General features: G+C 37.6%; 1 protein-coding gene across 2 annotated transcripts in view; it reads right to left on the reverse strand.

Moving 5' to 3' along the window:
* Positions 1-18525, reverse strand: part of ARMH4 (armadillo-like helical domain containing 4) — a 301177-nt gene that overhangs the window by 100950 nt on the left and 181702 nt on the right. The window lies entirely within an intron of this gene.

The raw sequence follows: 18525 nt of genomic DNA on the forward strand, positions 1-18525 counted from the left end.
AAAAAAAAAAAAAAAAAAAAAAAAAAGAGTAAGGCGGAGGTCAGGCACTGTGGCTCACACCTGTAATCCCAGCACTTTGGGAGGCCAAGGCAGGTGGATCACCTGAGGTCAGGAGCTCAAGACCAGACTGACCAATGTGGAGAAACCTTGTCTCTACTAAAAATACAAAATTAGCTAGGCGTGGTGATGCATGCCTGCAATCCCAGCTACACGGGAGGCTGACACAGGAGAATTGCTTAAACCTGGGAGGTGCAGGTTGCAGTGAGCCGAGATCGCACCATTGCACTCCAGCCTGGGCAACAAGATCAAAACTCCACCTCAAAAAAAAAGTAAGGCAGAGAAAGCCTTGAGATACAGACACAGAGACAAAGAGAAAGTTATGTGGAGAGGGAGGCAGACACTGGAGTGATACAGCCACAAACTGAGGAATACTTGAGCCACTAGAAGCTGGAAGAGGCAGGAAGGATCCTCTCTGCTATGGTCTGCATGCATCCTCCAAAATTCAAGTTTGTAAATTAATAGATTGGTGCCCTTATAAAAAGGGCTATGGGAGTGGGCTCATGCTCTTCTGCTCTTCCACCACATGAGGATGCAGCAAGAAGACCCCTGCCAGATGCTGGCACCTTGGTCTTGGACTTATCCTCCAGAACTATGAGGAAATAAATTTCTATTATTCATAAAACCAAGCCCCCGTCCCCCTCCCTGCCAAAAAAAAAAAAAAAAAAAAAAACCCTATTTAAAGACTTTGTGGCCCTTCCTCCTATAGACAGCAACTGTCTAAAAAGATCACTTTTTTTTTTTTTTTTTTTTTTTTTTTGAGATGGAGTCTTGCTCTGTCACCCAACCTGGAGTGCAGTAATGTGCACACGGCTCACTACAGCCTCAGCCTCCAGGGTTCAAGTGATCCTCCCAAAGTGCTGGATTACAGCTGTGAGCCACTGTGTCTGACCCCATTTATTTATTTTTGAAGCATTATAAAATTAATGTTAGTGTCCTTTGCTCCCCACAAACCTAAGAGGTTTGTATTGATAAAACAATTGTGACTATACAATCCTGATCTCCTAGGATCACTGTTCTCTGACCACTACCATCCACCAAAGACAGCTTCTACTTGGTCCTCAACACCTTCAGCCAATCTCTTCTCTTTAAAGTACAGAATTATAAAAAATGAAAGGAACCTCAAAAGTCACTTTACTCCAACCCATTATCTATCCCAAAGAGAGGGTTGCAGGTAAGCAAGCCTAGCCCAACAAGAAGGCTGGTACCTTTATAATGTGACTTGGGGGATGCTGCTAGGGTCAACATGTCTCATAAACTCTCCCACACTCACTCACATTGGCAGAGACTTCCTTCTCCTTCTCTCTGCCCTGAAATGTCCAACATGAGATGCCTTCCTGTGTGTCAGACAATAAAACTGAGGAGTACTCTCTCTGGAAGCTTCTTATTGAGTCGTATACAATTTGTATTATGGGAAAGTAAGGAAGTCCCTGATTTACATGTGGGATATAACAGGAAAGTTTTCTCCTTGTACTACCAGCTTCACCCTTCAGCACAAAGCAACTTAAAAGATTTACTATTTGTCCTTTTAATATGTACAAAATCATAGAGCTAGCCTGAGAAGACAGCCATAGAAAAAGAAAGTTTTGGTAACTGTGTGGAGAAGATAGAAGGAAGTCAACCTTATTAGAATGAGGTTTCTCTTTTAGTCTACCTTATTCTCTCATAATCTTTTTCTGCCAGAAAATGTTCTTTTTAGGAGCCTACAATTATTTTATAGCCATTAAATATCTTCAGTTGTATGTCACCTGTACCCTGCTTCAATTACCAATAGAACCTGACTACTATTACAGATCAGTAACAAAAAGGTATTATCACCTTTCTTCAAATTAGCAAACTAATGTATGTTATAGTAACTTGAACCAGAAAGGTAGAAAACTATCCAATAAAGGAAAGATGGTCTTGTCCCCTGTTGTATCACCAGTGACTAGTAAGTACTTGGCAATCAATAGCGCTCAATAAGTATTTTCTGAATGACTGAATGAATGAATGAATGAATACATGAAAAAGTGCATAAACAATGAGATAGATGCAGTTTTTAAAACGCAGATCTAAGGAATCACAGAGTAACACTTAATAAACAATCAGTAACACATTCCTCTGAATACTCTTGCAACCACAAAGGCAACATAGAAGACCAATAGGTGTAAAACAAACCAGAGTTCATCTTCCATTCATAAAAACTGAAGAGAAAGTCATCTGTATTTCAGCCAGTCTTTCAATTAGTTACACCCAAGATAAATAATGACATCATGAACATCTCTGAACACAACAAACAATGACATGCCATAAACGTTCAGCAAATAAAACTATGCCAAAAATAACAGGATCCCTGCCTGGCCCAAGAACTAAAATTAAAGAACTCAATCAAATAACACTACCAAGTTATATTTAAAGGTTAGAGGGTAATGCCTGAGTTTTGCAATTTTGTTTAAATAAACCCCAAATTTTATTTTCATTCATCTGAACTCCAAATGAGCATGAGGTCAAGGTAAAAGACACATACACACAATTATTCCAAATAAAAATAGCATAGAGAAAGAAAACTGAACCTCTAAAAAGAAACAATTGGGCTAGACATGGTGGCTCACGCCTGTAATCCCAACACTTTGGGAGGCCAAGGCGGGTGGATCACGACAAGTTCAGGAGATTGAGACCATCCTGGCCGACATGGTAAAACCCCATCTCTGCTAACACTACGAAAATTAGCCGGGCATGGCAGTGCATGCCTGTAGTCCTAGCCGCTTGAGAAGCTAAGGCAGGAGAATCACTTGAACCCGGGAGGCGGAGCTTGCAGTGAGCCAAGATCAAGCCACTGCACTCAAGCCTGGGCGACAGAGTAAGACTCCATGTCAAAAAAAAAAAGAAAGAAAAGAAAAGAAAAGAAAAAGAAAGAAAGAAAGAAAGAAAGAAAGAAAGAAAGAAAGAAAGAAAGAAAGAAAGAAAGAAAGAAGAAAGAAAGAATTAATCTTGGTTTACTATGCATAGCAGATATATGTCCTATGTCAATAACCAGTGATAATGCTCAAAGACGTAAAGTTATATTTGTTCTGACAATCTCTAAAAACATTGCAATCCAGGAAAGGAAGGTTCAGAGAGTTCAGCCTGAAAAGTTCCTTCTAGTCAAGTTACCTAGAATTGGAAAGTTCATCCTCGTAACTGACACTTCTTTTTCACAAGTTGCTGTGGCACTGATTATGTCATAACACCAAACACTAACAGCAACCCTAGCAGCAAAGGGGCAGGAAGAATGGTTTCTAATAACCATCTCTCTTGACAGCCAAAATCCTCCCAACAAACTGCACTGTTCCCACTCCCAAACACATAACCCACATTATGAAAAATTCCCTTTTCACTCTTGTTGAACCAGCATCTCCTTAGAAGACGTGTCCCACTGAGTCCAGCATGCACAGACAGGAATGACGGGCTCCTTGCCATGGAGCTAATGGATTTTTCCATAGCATCCTTACCGAGATCAAGTCACTTGGGATTAATCTGTTGCTCCTGCTAGCATGTCCACCATCAAGAATTCCGACACTTAACAATAGTGAAAAACCTGGATGAGATGTCAGCCAAAACCCTAACTTAGGTGTTCGGACAGTAGATGGTTCAGCATGCAAGAGGGACTGGGACATAGTTCAATTTCTGACTGCTGTACTTGAGGTGAACTGAAACAGTTAAGAATAAAACTAAGAAACATTAAACAGAAATGTCAGAGAACAGTGCCACATGGCCAAGAGATGCTCAGTGATATTAAACAGTGCGTCCACAGCTCAAATAGAGAAATGTCCTGTTGCAAGTGGCAGGCAGACAAAATGTGTCTACACGGTACCCTCTCTAAGCCAACTTTATCTGTCTGTCAGATCACTGACAATCTCTTAACAGCTGTTCAAAGCTCACGACAATACTTTGTACTTACATGGGGCTTTCCTTCCAAGAGACTCAAAACAGTTTTTCAGGCTTTATTCTCCAAACTTACATTCTTAGCTAATAGGGAACAAGGTTTATAAGTTTTGTTTTACTTACAGGCTACTTGGTCGGTGAAAAGAAAACTATGTTGGATACTCAAATATCACAGCAGAGGCTTAAATGAGCTTGTGCAAACCTAGAATTTTTGCCTCTCTAGATCAGACCTGTTGTCTTTATTCATTGCAAGTATTTCTGTCTAGGGTTACCAAAATCGAGAGTTTTCACTTTGTTCAGGACCAGAGTCATGGGTTAACTCTCAACAAAATCAATAAACTATATGGGAGAAATTTTGCCCTATGACCCTGAGTAATTTGAGTAACCTGACTCTGCTACAAACATGTGTTGTTTAATAGGCAGTTCCCACCAAAGGGGCTCCGTTTCTCTAACTGCATTTTTATCACAGCTTTGACTTTTTCAGACCTCCAGAAGATACAGAAGCAGCTAGCACTTCCAGGCTGTTACTAACGCATCAAAGATAGAAAAAGCCTTGGTTTAGAATGTGTCATCCCAACAATGACGGCAGGAAGAACCAGAGCAGGAACACCTGTTCCCTAACATCTGCTGTCTGTTCTTGACTTTCAAGGAGAATAGGGTCTCACCTGTATTTTCTGCCTTTTTGGAATCGCAATGATTAGTTTGAATCATCATCTTTTGTCTAATTATTCATGAGTTTTACACGTCAAATTTCTCTTTTAGTGACTTTTTCTTCCCTTTACTAAGTTTAAAATTAAATCTAAGGTAAACAAATTAGAGGCTAGGTGCAGAGGCTCACGGCTATAATCCCAGCACTTTGGGAGGCCAAGGCAAGTGAATCACGAGGTCAGGAGATCAAGACCATCCTGGCTAATGTGGTGAAAAACTGCCTCTACTAAAAATACAAAATTTGGATGGGCGTGGTGGTGCACACCCTTAGTCCCAGCTACTTGGAAGACTGATGCAGGAGAATCGCTTGAACCCGGGAGGCGGAGGTTGCAGTGAGCCAAGATCACGCCACTGCACTCCAGCCTGGGCGACAGAGCAAGACTCTGTCTCACAAAAAAAAAAAAAAAAAAATTAGCCCACGTGAAAAAGAAGAAGCATGCCATGAAAAGAAACAGGGTAGTTTCACTAGGCATGGGCTGAGCACATATTAGTCTTTCTCCCACTTCTATGAAGGGAATGGCTCTGACATATCCCAGTGGTATCTTTCTCAACAAAGAAACATGTGTAGGCATACGTTTTCCTGGGAACTCTTACGCCAATAATAATCAAAAGCCATTGTTTCCACCTGTAAAGTGACTGAAGCCCTAGAAATGACACTGCTTTTATTTCCAGATTTTTTTTTTTTAACTTGGGCATCCAATTGGGTGCAAAACTTAAAAGCCAGAAAGAAAATATTAAACGTGTCTTGAGGATGTGCAGCAACTCTCCAGTAGATGGCTCTCCAGGATCATAAGGTTCTAAGGGATACTAGAATTTTCTGAAATAACTACCACAAAATCTGGCTACTCACAATGTTAAGCTGACTTAGAATGTATAGAATTTCATTACATTTCTAAAATGGAAATATTCCTGCCAAGTACTTTTACATTTTTGTCATGTAATATGAGATCTATATTAGACTATATACATATACTATATTTATCTTATTAAGCTTCATAGTGAAATGAACCCCAGAGAACTCACTGTTCAATTTAAGAACTAGTATGTTATTAAAACTGTTGCACCTATCTGCATATTCCTCTTATCTTAACGTCCTTCTTCCCCTTAAAGCCATACGAAGTTACTGAACGCTATATTTAGGGACTTTCTTTCCATTCAAAATTATGGTTTTAAGTTTCACACATCTTGTTGTACAAAACACTAGTTTATTAATTTTCACTGATATTGGTGTTCATTATGCATGTATGTCACAATTTATTTATCCCCATGTCAAGGAACATTTCGGGTATTTGCTTATTGCTAATTTTTTTGCTGTTATGAATAGTGCTGCTTGAACACTCATATATGATCTCTAGCATATTTGTTCAAGGGTTTCACTAGGGTACATTCCTAAAAGTGGAATTGCTAGGTTAAAAGGAATACAAGTGTTCAACATCCTAATGTCTAGATAAATGTCCCTAGCTCCAAATCCTCATCAACCTTTGGCATTGTCAAACATTTAATTTCTTTTCAATCCAGTGTGTATAAAATGATGTCACTCCAGATGTCATTTGCACTTCCTTGATGACTAATAAGGTTGTGTATCCATTCAGTATCTGTGTGAGATGCCTACTCATGTCTTTCGTTCATCTTTCTACTGGACTGTCTGTCATTTTCCTGCTGATTCTTTCAGAGTTCTTTCTATCCTGGACATCAATCCTTTATCAGTTATATGGATTACAAATATCTTTCCTAATTTTAGAAGCTGTATTTTCACTTTCTTTCTAGCATCCTTTTATAAAAGGTTTTAGTTTTAATATCACTGAATTTATCAGGATTTTTACGGTTAGCAATTTTTCTGTCATATCTAAAAAATTTTGTGAGTTCAGAAAAATATTCTACAAGTTTAGTCAATTTAAGTTTTGCCGATTACATCTGTTTTTAAACCACGCAGAACTGATTTTTGTGTAGGATGTGACTTCCAATTCAATATAATTTTTTCTATATGGACAACCAATTGTCCCAGAACTTTGTTTGTTTTGAATGCTTTCCCCATCACTCTGCAGTGCAATTTCCATCACATGTCAAGGACCCTCTATAGCAGTGTGTTTCCATGACTATTCTGCTCCACTGGCCATTTTAACTATTCCTGTCCATGTCCCCACTGTCCAAATATGTAATGATACAGTAAGAGCTTTATAAGTCTTAATATCTGTTGGGGTATTTACAGACACCTTCCTTCAATTTCTTTTTCTTCTTTAGGAGTACACTGGCTATTTCTTGGCCTTTTGCTCTTCCATATAAATGTTATCAAAAGTTTACTAAGTTGTTCTGAATTAATGTAATTTAAAAATAAAATAATGAAATCTTACTGTTATTACTTCATTCTGTTTTATTTGGGTTTCTTCTACTTTGTTTTTATAGCTGTATTAGTCCATTCTCACACTGCTATGAAGATACTACCTGAGACTGGGTAATGCAAAAACAAGGGAGATTTAATTGACTCACAGTACTGCATGGCTAGAGAGGCCTCAGGAAACTTACAGTGCTGGTGGAAGGGGAGCAGGCACCTTCTTCACAAGGTGGCAGGAGACACAGCAAGCATGACTGAGTGTGAAGGAGGAACTTGTCAAACACATATAAAACCATCAGATCTCGTGAGAACTCACTATCACAAGAACAGCATGGGAAAACCACTCTCATGATCCAATCACTTCCCACTAAGTCCCCACCTCAACACATGGGGGATTACAATTCAAGATGAGATTTGGGTGGGGACACAGAGCCAAACCATATCAATAGCTTAAGGTGGAAGTTACTTAGCTCATTCATTTTCAGCCTTTCCTCTTTTCTAATAGAAGCTTTTGGGTCTTATTTTTTAAATTGATAATTGTACATATTTATCTTGTCCAACATGATGTTTTGAAGTATATATGTATTGTGGAATGACTAAATCTAACATATGCATTATGTCACAAAGTTATTTTCTGTGGTGAGAACACTTAACATCCACTTTCAGCATTTATTAAGAATATATTGTTATTAACTATAGTCACCATGTTATATAATAACAGAAACTTTTTAATTTTTTAAAGTGAACAAACTCACTGAGGAAGCTTTCTAAAGGTTAAAAATGTCCCATTATATAAACCTTCATCTTCACCCCACAAGTCTGATATATTTTCTCTGAGTCAGTTCCAAATATTTTGATTTTCTATTATAATTTCTTCTTTGATCCACGAGTTATTTAGAAGTGGCTTTTTTCATTTTCAAAAGTATGGGGCAATTTGCTTTTTTCATTATTAATATCTAACCTAATTACACAACCATCAGAGAATACAGCCTGCATGATACCAATTCCTTAATATTTGTTGAGATTTTTATTTTTATTTATTTTTTATTTATTTTTGAGATGGAGTCCTCTCTGTCACCTAGGCTGGAGTGCAATGATGCCATCTCAGCTCACTGCAACCTCCACCTCCTGGGTTCAAGTGATTCTCCTGCCTCAGCCTCTCAAGTAGTTGGAATTACAGGTGCACACCCACCACGCTCAGCTCATTTTTTGTATTACAGGTGCACACTGCCATGCCCAGCTAATTTTTAGTAGAGACGGGGTTTTACCATGTGGGCCAAGCTGCTCTCGAGCTCCTGACCTCAGATGATCCACCCGCCTTGGGTCCCAAAGTGCTGAGATTACAGGCGTGAGCCACTGCGCCCAGTCAGGATTTTTTTAGTGGACTGGTTTATGGCCAATTTTTATAAATATTTCATGGGTGATTGAAAATAACATATTTGCTAACAGTTGGGGACAGTATTTGATATATGTCAAGGAATGCTTTTGTCTCAAATTTTATTTTGTTTGAAGATTTTACCAAATTGAATACAATATATAAGAAGGATAATCTATAATAATATAAAGCTGTTTTAGTATTCAAAAACCAATGAGTATAATTCAATATAGTAACAGCCTAAAAAAGAAAACCATATCATCATCTTAAAAGGTACAGAAACATCAATGCAGAAAAAGCATTTGATAAAAATCCAACATCCACACAATGTCCAAAAACAAACAAACAAAAAAACAAAATCTAAGCACTCAGCAAACTAAGAAGGGGCAACTTGATTGTGTTAAGTTTGGGCTGTCATAACAAAACGCCAGAAACTAGGTGGCTTAAACAAAAGAAATTTATGTTCTCACAGTTCTGGAGGTTAGAAGTCCAAGATTGAGGCACCAGCCAGGTGGGTTTCTGGTAAGGCCTCTCTTCCTGGCTTACAGATGGCCGTGTTCTTGCTATGTACTTACATGGCATTTCCTCTCTTGTAGAGACTCTAGTGTCTCTTTTTCTTCTTCTGTTTTTTTTTGTTTTGTTTTGTTTTAATTTCATTAGAGATGGTCTCACTCTGTCACCCAGGCTGAAGTGCAGTCACACAATCACACAATCAGTTCACTGCAGTCTTGAACTCCTGGGCTCAAGCGATCCTCCTATCACAGCCTCCCAAGTAGCTAGGACTACATGTGCATGTCACTATCCCAGCTAATTTATTTCATTTTTTGTAGGGATTAGGGTCTCTATTGTGACCAGGCTGGTCTCAAACTCCTGGTCTCAAGCAATCCTTCTGCCTTCGCCCCCTTAAAGTTCTGGAATTAAAGGCATGAGCTACCCCTCCCAGCCCACTTTCTCTTTTTATGAGGACACCAGTCCTATTGGATTTGGCCCCACTCTTATGACCTCATATAACTTAACTACCCCGTTACAGACCCTATCTCCAAATACAATCACATTGGTGATTAAGTCTTCAACACATAAATTTTTTCTACGGACACAATTTAGTCCATAACACTGATAAAATGTGTCAACAAGAAACCTCCAGCTAACATCATAATTAGCCCACTTGTATTTATTGTCATTATTGATGTATTTGTGTTTGTTACTGTATTTTTTCCGCTTTTTCTGTGCTTAATTTTTCCTTTTTTTTTTTTTTTTTTGGCTTTTTCTTCTTACTCTGTTTTCCCCCACTACTGGTTTATAAATTATACATTCCACTGCCTACTGCATTTTTTCAGTTGTTACTCTTACATTTTACCATGCTTATTTAACTAACCAAAGACTGAAGTTAATCACTATTTTATCACTCAATAAAAAGGGCTTTAGAGCCCTTTAATCCTAACTATATCTTCCAAATTTAAGTACTGTCATCCACTATTTTAGCTCTGTCTTCTCTTCTTACTCCATAAATTAGAAATTATATTCTATACAGAGTGCTTATGATTTATGTACATATTTATCAATTTATTTGCTCACTATTTCTTCTTGCATCTCAGTCCTCCTTCTAGAATTATCTTTCTTCTTCCTTAAATGCAATGCCTTCATAAGTTCCTTTTCTAAAATCTGTTGCCAGTATTTTTGCCTTTGTTCTTTTAAAGTAGAGGCAGATCTTTCTAGGTTATTCGTTAATTTCTCTTATCTCATTAAAGAGATTCTCCTGTTTTCTGGTTTCCATTTCCACCATTGCTGCTAAGTCTGCTCTCAGTCTACATTTTGTTCCTTTGTAGGTAATCTGCCTTTTTCCTCTGGCTTTTTTCCTTTAAATCTGGATCTTCAGATTCCTCTCTTTGTCTTCATTATTCTTTCATTTCATTACAATATATCTTGTTGAGCATTTTTAACTTTTTTTACTGATGTAGAAGATACAAACAAAAAGTTGACAAACCATAAGTGTACAACTTAATAAATTATTACATCGTGAACCTGCATATTCACCACCCAGATTCATTTTTTAAAAAGCAACATTCTATTGTACCAGAAGCCCCCTTCATACCACCATTATTACCCCAAATGTAAGCACTATTCTGACTTCTAACACCATGCATTAGGTTTGCTGGCTTTTGAAATTTCTATAAATGGAATTATATTGTATGTATTTCTTAGTATCTGATCAACCCCCATATTGCTGCATGTGGCAATCATCCATTCATATTTAGCACCATGTAGCTTTCCATTGTATTAACATAGCACAACTTATTTGTCTATTCTACTGGTGATGGTTAGAATTTAGGTTATTTCAAGGTTTTTGCTTTTTCAAATAATCAGTGTTGCTGTTAACACTCCTGTACATCTTTTGGTGTGCTTGTGTTTGCATTTTTGATGGTTTATTTATCTTGTGTGATACATGTTGTGTTTCCTATATCCATGGATTCATGTCTTGTCACAGTTTGGAAAACATTTTCAGCCATTACCACTATGAATCCTATCCCTCTATGAACTCCATATCTCTTTCATTCTCTCTATTTTCTCCTGCCGGAAATCTGATTAGGTAAGTGAGAAGTTTTCACTCTATCCTCCATAAAGCTTAGCTTTTCTTTCATGTTCTCTCACTTGTCTCTTTGTGCTACACTCTCTATAATGTATTCAAATTGATCTTCCAGTTCATTAATTTTCTCTTTTGGAATATTTAACCTGTCATTGAGGCTTTTTTCCCAAAACATTATATTTATATTTCTAAATGTTCTATTTGCTTATTTTAAAAAATCTGCTGGGTCATTTTTGATAGCATTTTATTACCTGCTCATTTTTGTGATTTTTTTTATTTCCTTAAAGCTTTTATAAATGGTTATTTCATATCTATGTCTGCATAGTTTTAGTATCTAAGGTCCTGAGTAAAGAGTAAGCCAATCTTACTTGTCTTTGTCTTTTCTGGTGACTCTCAGTCATGGTGGTTCGTTTCCTCGGTAATTTGTTGATGTTTTGTTACAACACATTTATTTTATTGCTCACATTGGCTTGGTTCTAATCTGTGGGAAACCTGTGGGACTCCATTGGACATGATTTTTTTCAGACAGAATTTACATTTGCTTCTGTGGGAAGTCAGGGTGTGATACAAACCTGGAACTACTTTATTTTATTCCCCTTACACAAGCTTAATGTGGAAATGTCAGTCCAGGTTCCTCATCTTACTACTGGCTCAAGTATAGACACCTAGTACAACAATGATATTACTGTTTGTCCCAGAGCACCCTTACCTCTTCCTTGAAGTTAATTCCTTGGGTTTCAGCCCATATTTGGAATACACCAAGCTAGAAAGTGCAATCCTTGCAGATTTTTCTGACTACTTGTAATCCCATTAATTTATTAAGGCATATGTTTTATCCAAGATCTAGTCATTTTGCTATGTCAAAACTCATTCGTTTTCTGTCAGAATCTGAAATCCAAATAACGTTCTTTTCAAAGGCATCCATATTCAAAATCATCCATTTTATCTACATTGTAAATAAGCCCAACGAGCTGAGTAAGAGCTTTTATTTGCTTTTCAAACTCCATTTTTAAATTCTCCAATTTCAAATACTCATAAGAGAATCTGTAATCTGGGTATATTTTAAAATTAGATAAAATCTCAAATGTTATTATTAAATATTACCTTCTAATAGAGAACCGAGAAATAAAGCTGCACACCTACAACCATCTGATCTTCAATAAAGTCAACAATAACAAGCAATGGAGAAAGGACTCCCTATTCAATAAATGATGCTGGGGTAGCTGGCTAGCCAAATGCAGAAGATTGAAACCGGTCCCCTAACTTTCACCGTGTACAAAAATTAACTCAAGATAGATTAAAAACTTAAATGTAAGACATAAAACTATAAAAATTCTAGAAGAAAATCTAGAAAATACCATTCTGGACATTGGCCTTGGCAAAGAATTTATGACTAAACCCTCAAAAGTACTTGCAACAAAAATAAAAATTGACAAGTGGGACCTAATTAAACTTAAGAGCTTTTGCACAGCAAAAGAAACTATCAAGGGGGTAAACAGACAACCAATAGAATGGGAGAAAATATTCACAAACTATCCATTCAACAAATGTTTAATATCCAGAATCTATAAGAAATTTAAACAATTCAACAAGCAAAAAACAAACAACCCCATTAAAAATGCGCAAAGGACGAGAACAAACACTTCTCAAAAGAAGACTTATGAAGAAATGCTCAACATCACTAATCATTAGAGCAATGCAAAACAAAACCACAATGAGATGCCAACTCACACCAGTCAGAATGGTTATTAGAAGTCAAAACATAACAGATGCTGGTGAGGTTATGGAGAAAAGGGAATGTTTGTACACTGTGGATGGGAATGCAAATTAATTCAGCCCCTGTGGAAAGCAGTTTGGAGATTTCTCAAAGAACTTAAAACAGAACTACCATTTGATTCAGCAATCCCATCTCTGGGTATACATCTAAAAGAAAACAAATAATTCTACCAAAAAAACATGCACTCATATGTCCATAGCGGCACTATTCAAAATAGCAAAGGCATGTAATCAACCAAGATGCCCAACAGTGGTAGACTAACGAAAATGTGATACATATACACCATGGAATACTATGCAGCCATAAAAAATCATTTCCTATGCCACAATATGGATGTACCTAGAGGCCATCAAACTAAGTAAATTAAGACAGGAACAGAAAACCAAGTATCACATGTTCTCACTTATAAGTGGGAGCTAACATTGAGTAAATATGAACTCAAAGAATGGAACAACAGACACTGGGGCCTACTTGAGGGTGGAGGGTGGAAGGAGGAAGAGGAGTGAAAAACAAACTATCGAGTACTATGCTCACTACCTGAGTGATGGGATCATTCGTATACCAAACCCCAGTGACACACAATTTACCCATATAACAAACCTGTACATGTACCCCCAAACCTAAAAGTTGAAAGAAAAAAATAGACATTACCTTAAACATGTCTGTTAATTTATTCAGTTATCCCCTTGGTAAATGCCTCATCACCATGACTTTTTAAACTACATTATTAATCTATACAAATTTCTTGGAAATTTTTACTAAATTTCAAATTTTCTATTCACTGTGTAATAGTAAATATAATAATTTAAAATTTCCTCCATTGTAGCCTTAACAATATTCAAAAGGTACATTCATGAGAAAATAAAGAGGCTCGAGACAAGATAGTCCACTTCAAACACCAGTGGCATAATGTTTTGGATTCAATTTCCATTTCAGACAGCTGTTTAAATATTTTCTTGACTGGGGTGAAAGAGCTCACACTTGTAATTTCAACACTTTGGGAGGCCAAGGCAGGCAGACTTCTTAAGCCCAGGAGTTTGAGATGAGCCTGGGCAGCATGGTGAAACCCTGTCTCTACAAAAAATACAAAAATTGGCTGGGTGGGGTGCTGCACATCTCTAGTCCCAGATACTCAGGTGGCTGAAGTGGGAGGATTGTCTGAGCCTGGGAGGCCAAGGTTGCAGTGAGCTGTGATTGCGCAACTGTACTTCAGCCTAAATAACAGAGCGAGACCCTGTCTCAACAATCAACAAACAAATAAATAATTAAATAATTTTCTTATTTCATTTAATATTACTTTTTCTAAATTTGAGGATTCTGTTCTTGATAATAGCATTGCCTATATCTGGTTAACAAGCTGAAGATACCAGTTAACTTAAGTACCTTCACATTTACCGCTCTCAACAACGCCTTTTCAGCCATGAGCCCATATAATTGGTATGTTATCCATTATCTTCTATAAATCCTGCCCCATAGTTATACTGGTAGAGCCCTATAGCAATAATTACAAGTCCTAGAGTTCGAGACTTGCTCCTTTATTTTAGAGACAGGGTTTCGCTCTGTCATCCAGGCTGGAGTACAGTAACACAACCATAGCTCGCTGCAGTCTTGAACTCCCAGGCTCAGGAGACCCTCCTGCCTCCGCTTCTCGAGTAGCTGAGATTACAGGCATGAGCCACTGTGCCTGGCTTAACATCTGCTCATTAAATAACCCGCTTTTGATTCAGATGACAGCTTCATATATTTCCCTCTAGAAAACGAGACTACAGAAATCTTATTCTATTTCTCAAGTATGCTATAAAGAGAAACACAAAGCTATACTAATATTGTATCTATAAATTCTGAGCCATCTGGAATAATATCTTTCTCTTCAGCAATTTAGTCATCTTAAAGGACTACTTGCTTTAAGCAAACATATACAAAACTTGCATATAAAAATCCACATACACTCAAAATATAAATTCTAGGTTGGTTAGGTTATTGACTACACAAAAATATGTATGAAAGTAGATTTCCCCTTCAAAATGTAAAACATGACTCAACCTATCTAAAATGAGGCTTACATAATAATTTGTGGAAATATGCATTTATCTTATCATATTTGCATGCATTTAGCTCCTTGAAGGCAGAGATTTTACCTTAATCCATCTTTATGCCTCACTTCCCAGGATCAAGCATTGTGCCTCACACAGAATAAGCACTCAGTATATGTTGATTGAATGGAAATAAACTGAACAACACTTTATCTTCCTCTTCAAAATAAATATTTAAATGCCTTTATAGAACTCCAATCCAATTTTCATTAAGTTATGTCACGTATATGTTTCAAATGAGTATAACTTTTTTTTTTTTTAAGAGACTCGGTCTCACCCTATCACCCAAGCTGGAGTGCAGTGGTGTGATCACAGTTCACTTCAGCCTCGAACTCCTGGACTCAAGCAATCCTCCTACCTCAGCCTCTTGAACAGCTGGGACTATAGGTACATGCCACCACACCCAGCTAATTAAAAAAAAAAAAATTATACAGGTGGAGTCTCACTATGTTGCCCAGACTAGTGTCAAACTCCTGGCCTCAAGCGATCCTCCTGCCTCGGCCTCCCAAAGTGCTGGGAGAGAGCTTTTTTCTACTCACTTATTCTACTCATCAGTGTGGGCTGGGTGGTCCAAAAGGCTTCATAGAGGAGAAAAGGTTTGAGCTGAATTGTTTCTGTTTCTTTCCTGGCCTCTTAACTTCATAGCTCCCCGGTTATGGAGCAGAGAAGCTCTGAGTATTATTTGCTAGAGAATGTGACAGAATGATCTTTTAATCATATGGGTATATTTCTTGTGTGGTGAGAACAGTGCTATACTGCCTGGAAATGAATCATACCTTTAACTGGGATGGAATTTTATCTGAAGAGTGGCATGTACATGGTATTAATCATGACAATTGTAGGACTGTCATTGCCTAGGAATTAAACGTGTGTCCTTCAACCTGTAAACAGAACAGACAATCTGTATGCAGGGGGTAGGGCTCACTACTACTTGGTGGTGAGCCCTAGGAGAAATTTATATCTTGGTCTTGGCTCTTCTACGTGGGGGCAGGGGTGGGGAGTAGAAAATGAGAAGTTTACCCTTTACATAGGGAAAAAAAAAAATAGGCAAGCACTGAGATGCCAGAAAGTCTGGCAAAGTGCTTGAAATATTGTTCCAGTGCTTTGGGAATAGAATATAAAACACTCAGACAGAGCACGGAATGGGTCAGGGCCCATAAGCCCTAGAAACTCATTAGCGAAGATCAGATAGAAATTTGTACCTGGCAAATCTAATTCATTTTCTGTTTCTTTCACTTTCTCAGTTTATTTGCTTTGTGTTCCCTGAGGTTTGAGCCAGGTCTTTAAAAAATTTCTACTAATTTCAGTTGAAACAAGTGAAAGGATGTATATCTCTTCCTGAGCCAGAGTTTTAATAGAAAACAGGATTCCTCAGAGAGCATGTGAAGCAGACACCTTGAAAAAATCCAGAGGGAGCAGCCAGGCTCCTGCCCACCTGAAGAATCTCCTTCTCCTGCTAAAACGTTGCAGATTCTTTATGCTGTTTTAATAGAAGAAGAAATTTCTGTAGCCTATTGTGTCTGGAGATAAGCAATGTAGAAGGAGGCAGAACGGCTGGAGAAGAAAAGACCCCGGTAAATGAGGGCAAAATCAATGTAAATCTTTCAGGAACAATCTAATGCTTCCAAGTGTGATAGTTTTTAAATCTTGTAAGGCCATTTAAATTGGTGTATTACATTTTTCTTCTAATCTTTTCCCTCAGGGATATACATTCATTTAAATGTTAAGAGGTAGTCCAATGGCAAAACTTCATGGCTATGAATACAGCTTGATAAAGCGCAGTCGATGCCATCCACACATTATTCTATACATTTTTAAGGTTTGTAATGGTTTGTCCTCCAATGCAATAAAATTCTCATGTTTACACTAATCAAAGAATACTTACATATGTCTATCCTCATACTGAAAAATCATGCCTTTGAAAATGCCTTAATTTTCTGCAAACATCTAAAATATCTTTGAAATTTCTACCACTCACATCTAGTTCCAAGCTATGGGTTTGCCTCAGCATATGCACAAAAGCCACCACACATGGAAAGCCCTGCTTGGACCACTGCCCACAGGGATTCTCAACCCTAGAGTCTGTGCCCAGATTAAACAGTCAGAACAAATCCTTTTGCCAGGAATCTGAACATCACCCTCAAAAGAGACACATATCTCTTTCTATAGAAATACCTAGTTTACTGTAAACTAGATATTTATTAGCCTGAGGCTGAGCACCTGATTGCCTCTTCTTCATGGAAAAGCAGCTGCTCAGTTGTTAAAAGCTATTCTTAAGAAATAATTCATCTAACCAGTGAGCTATGACTTGGTTGACTGCATGGCTATAAAATAATTTATTGCTAGTGTGGTGTATATGGTATCTATTCACCACTCTTTAGAATTTTTTCCATATTGTTAGGTTTGTTCCCACTCATTTTTCTACAATTGTCAATAAAATTATACAGTCATACATCACTTAACAATGGGGATACATTCTGAGAAATGTGTCATTAGGTGATTTCATCATGATGCAAACATCATAGAGTGTACATACACAAATCTAGAAAGTGTAGCCCACCACACACGTAGGCTATAAGGTATAGCCTATTGCTCCTAGGCTCCAAACCTGTAGAGCATGTTACTGTACTGAATACTGTGAGCAACTGTAACACAATGGTATTTGTGTATCTAAACACAGAAAAGGTACAGTAAAAGTACAATATTATAATCATATGGGACCACTGTCATATATGAGGTGTGTTGTTGACCAAAACTTCATCATACAGCACATTACTGTACATATATACACAAATCTATAACACAAACACTCCCCCACGCCACACACACACACACACACAAAGACACACAGGGATATACACCAATCCAGCATTTTTCTAGGATGGAACTAAAGTGTCTCCTGACTCATAGAGTCCTTTTTCTCTCCTGACTCTTAGAGTCCTCTTTTGGTGGTCCTTTCTGCCTTCTGTCAATGAACAGAGTCAAACTCTGTAAAATATTTGAAGAGATATATTCTGAGCCAAACATGAGTAACCATGGCCCATGACACATCCCTCAGGAGGTCCTGAGAACATGTGCCCAAGGTGGTCAGGAAGACCTGGAATTGATAGAAAGGGAATGTTCAGGTTAAGATAAAGTTGTGGAGACCAAAGTTCTTTTGAAGTCTTATAGTGGCTGCCCTTAGAAACAATAGGTGACAAATGTTTCCTATTCAGATTTTAGTTAATCTCTTTAGGATTGGGAGGGTCTGGAAGAAAAAGATCTAGCTCTGTTAATGGAGATTCTTTACAGAAGCACATTTTCCCCCACAAAGGACAGCTTTGCAGGGCCGTTTCAAGATATGGCAAAGAAACACGTTTTGGGGTAAAATATTTTTGTTTTCTTCCTTGTCTTCCTTGTCCTTCCTCTGTTATGCCAGAGTCAGGTTGGAAAGTAAGTCACGATATATAGGATTAAATAAAACCCATCTGATGAGAATTTATGATTTGTAGGCCAAGACTATTCCTTAGATAGGAATTTGGGCAAGATTAAAAAATCAGAGTTTAGTCCTCACTTCTATGTTGCATTTCTGTTTTGTATGTATCTGTCTTACCTCTTCTACTAGCACTTGCGCTCCCTTAAGAGCAAGATCCACCCACAATTATTCTTGGTATCATCTGAATAGCCAAATAAATACTTGTTAAATGCACACATAAA

Source organism: Theropithecus gelada, chromosome 7b, assembly GCF_003255815.1.
Source record: "Theropithecus gelada isolate Dixy chromosome 7b, Tgel_1.0, whole genome shotgun sequence".
NCBI classification, from domain to species: Eukaryota; Metazoa; Chordata; class Mammalia; order Primates; family Cercopithecidae; genus Theropithecus; species Theropithecus gelada.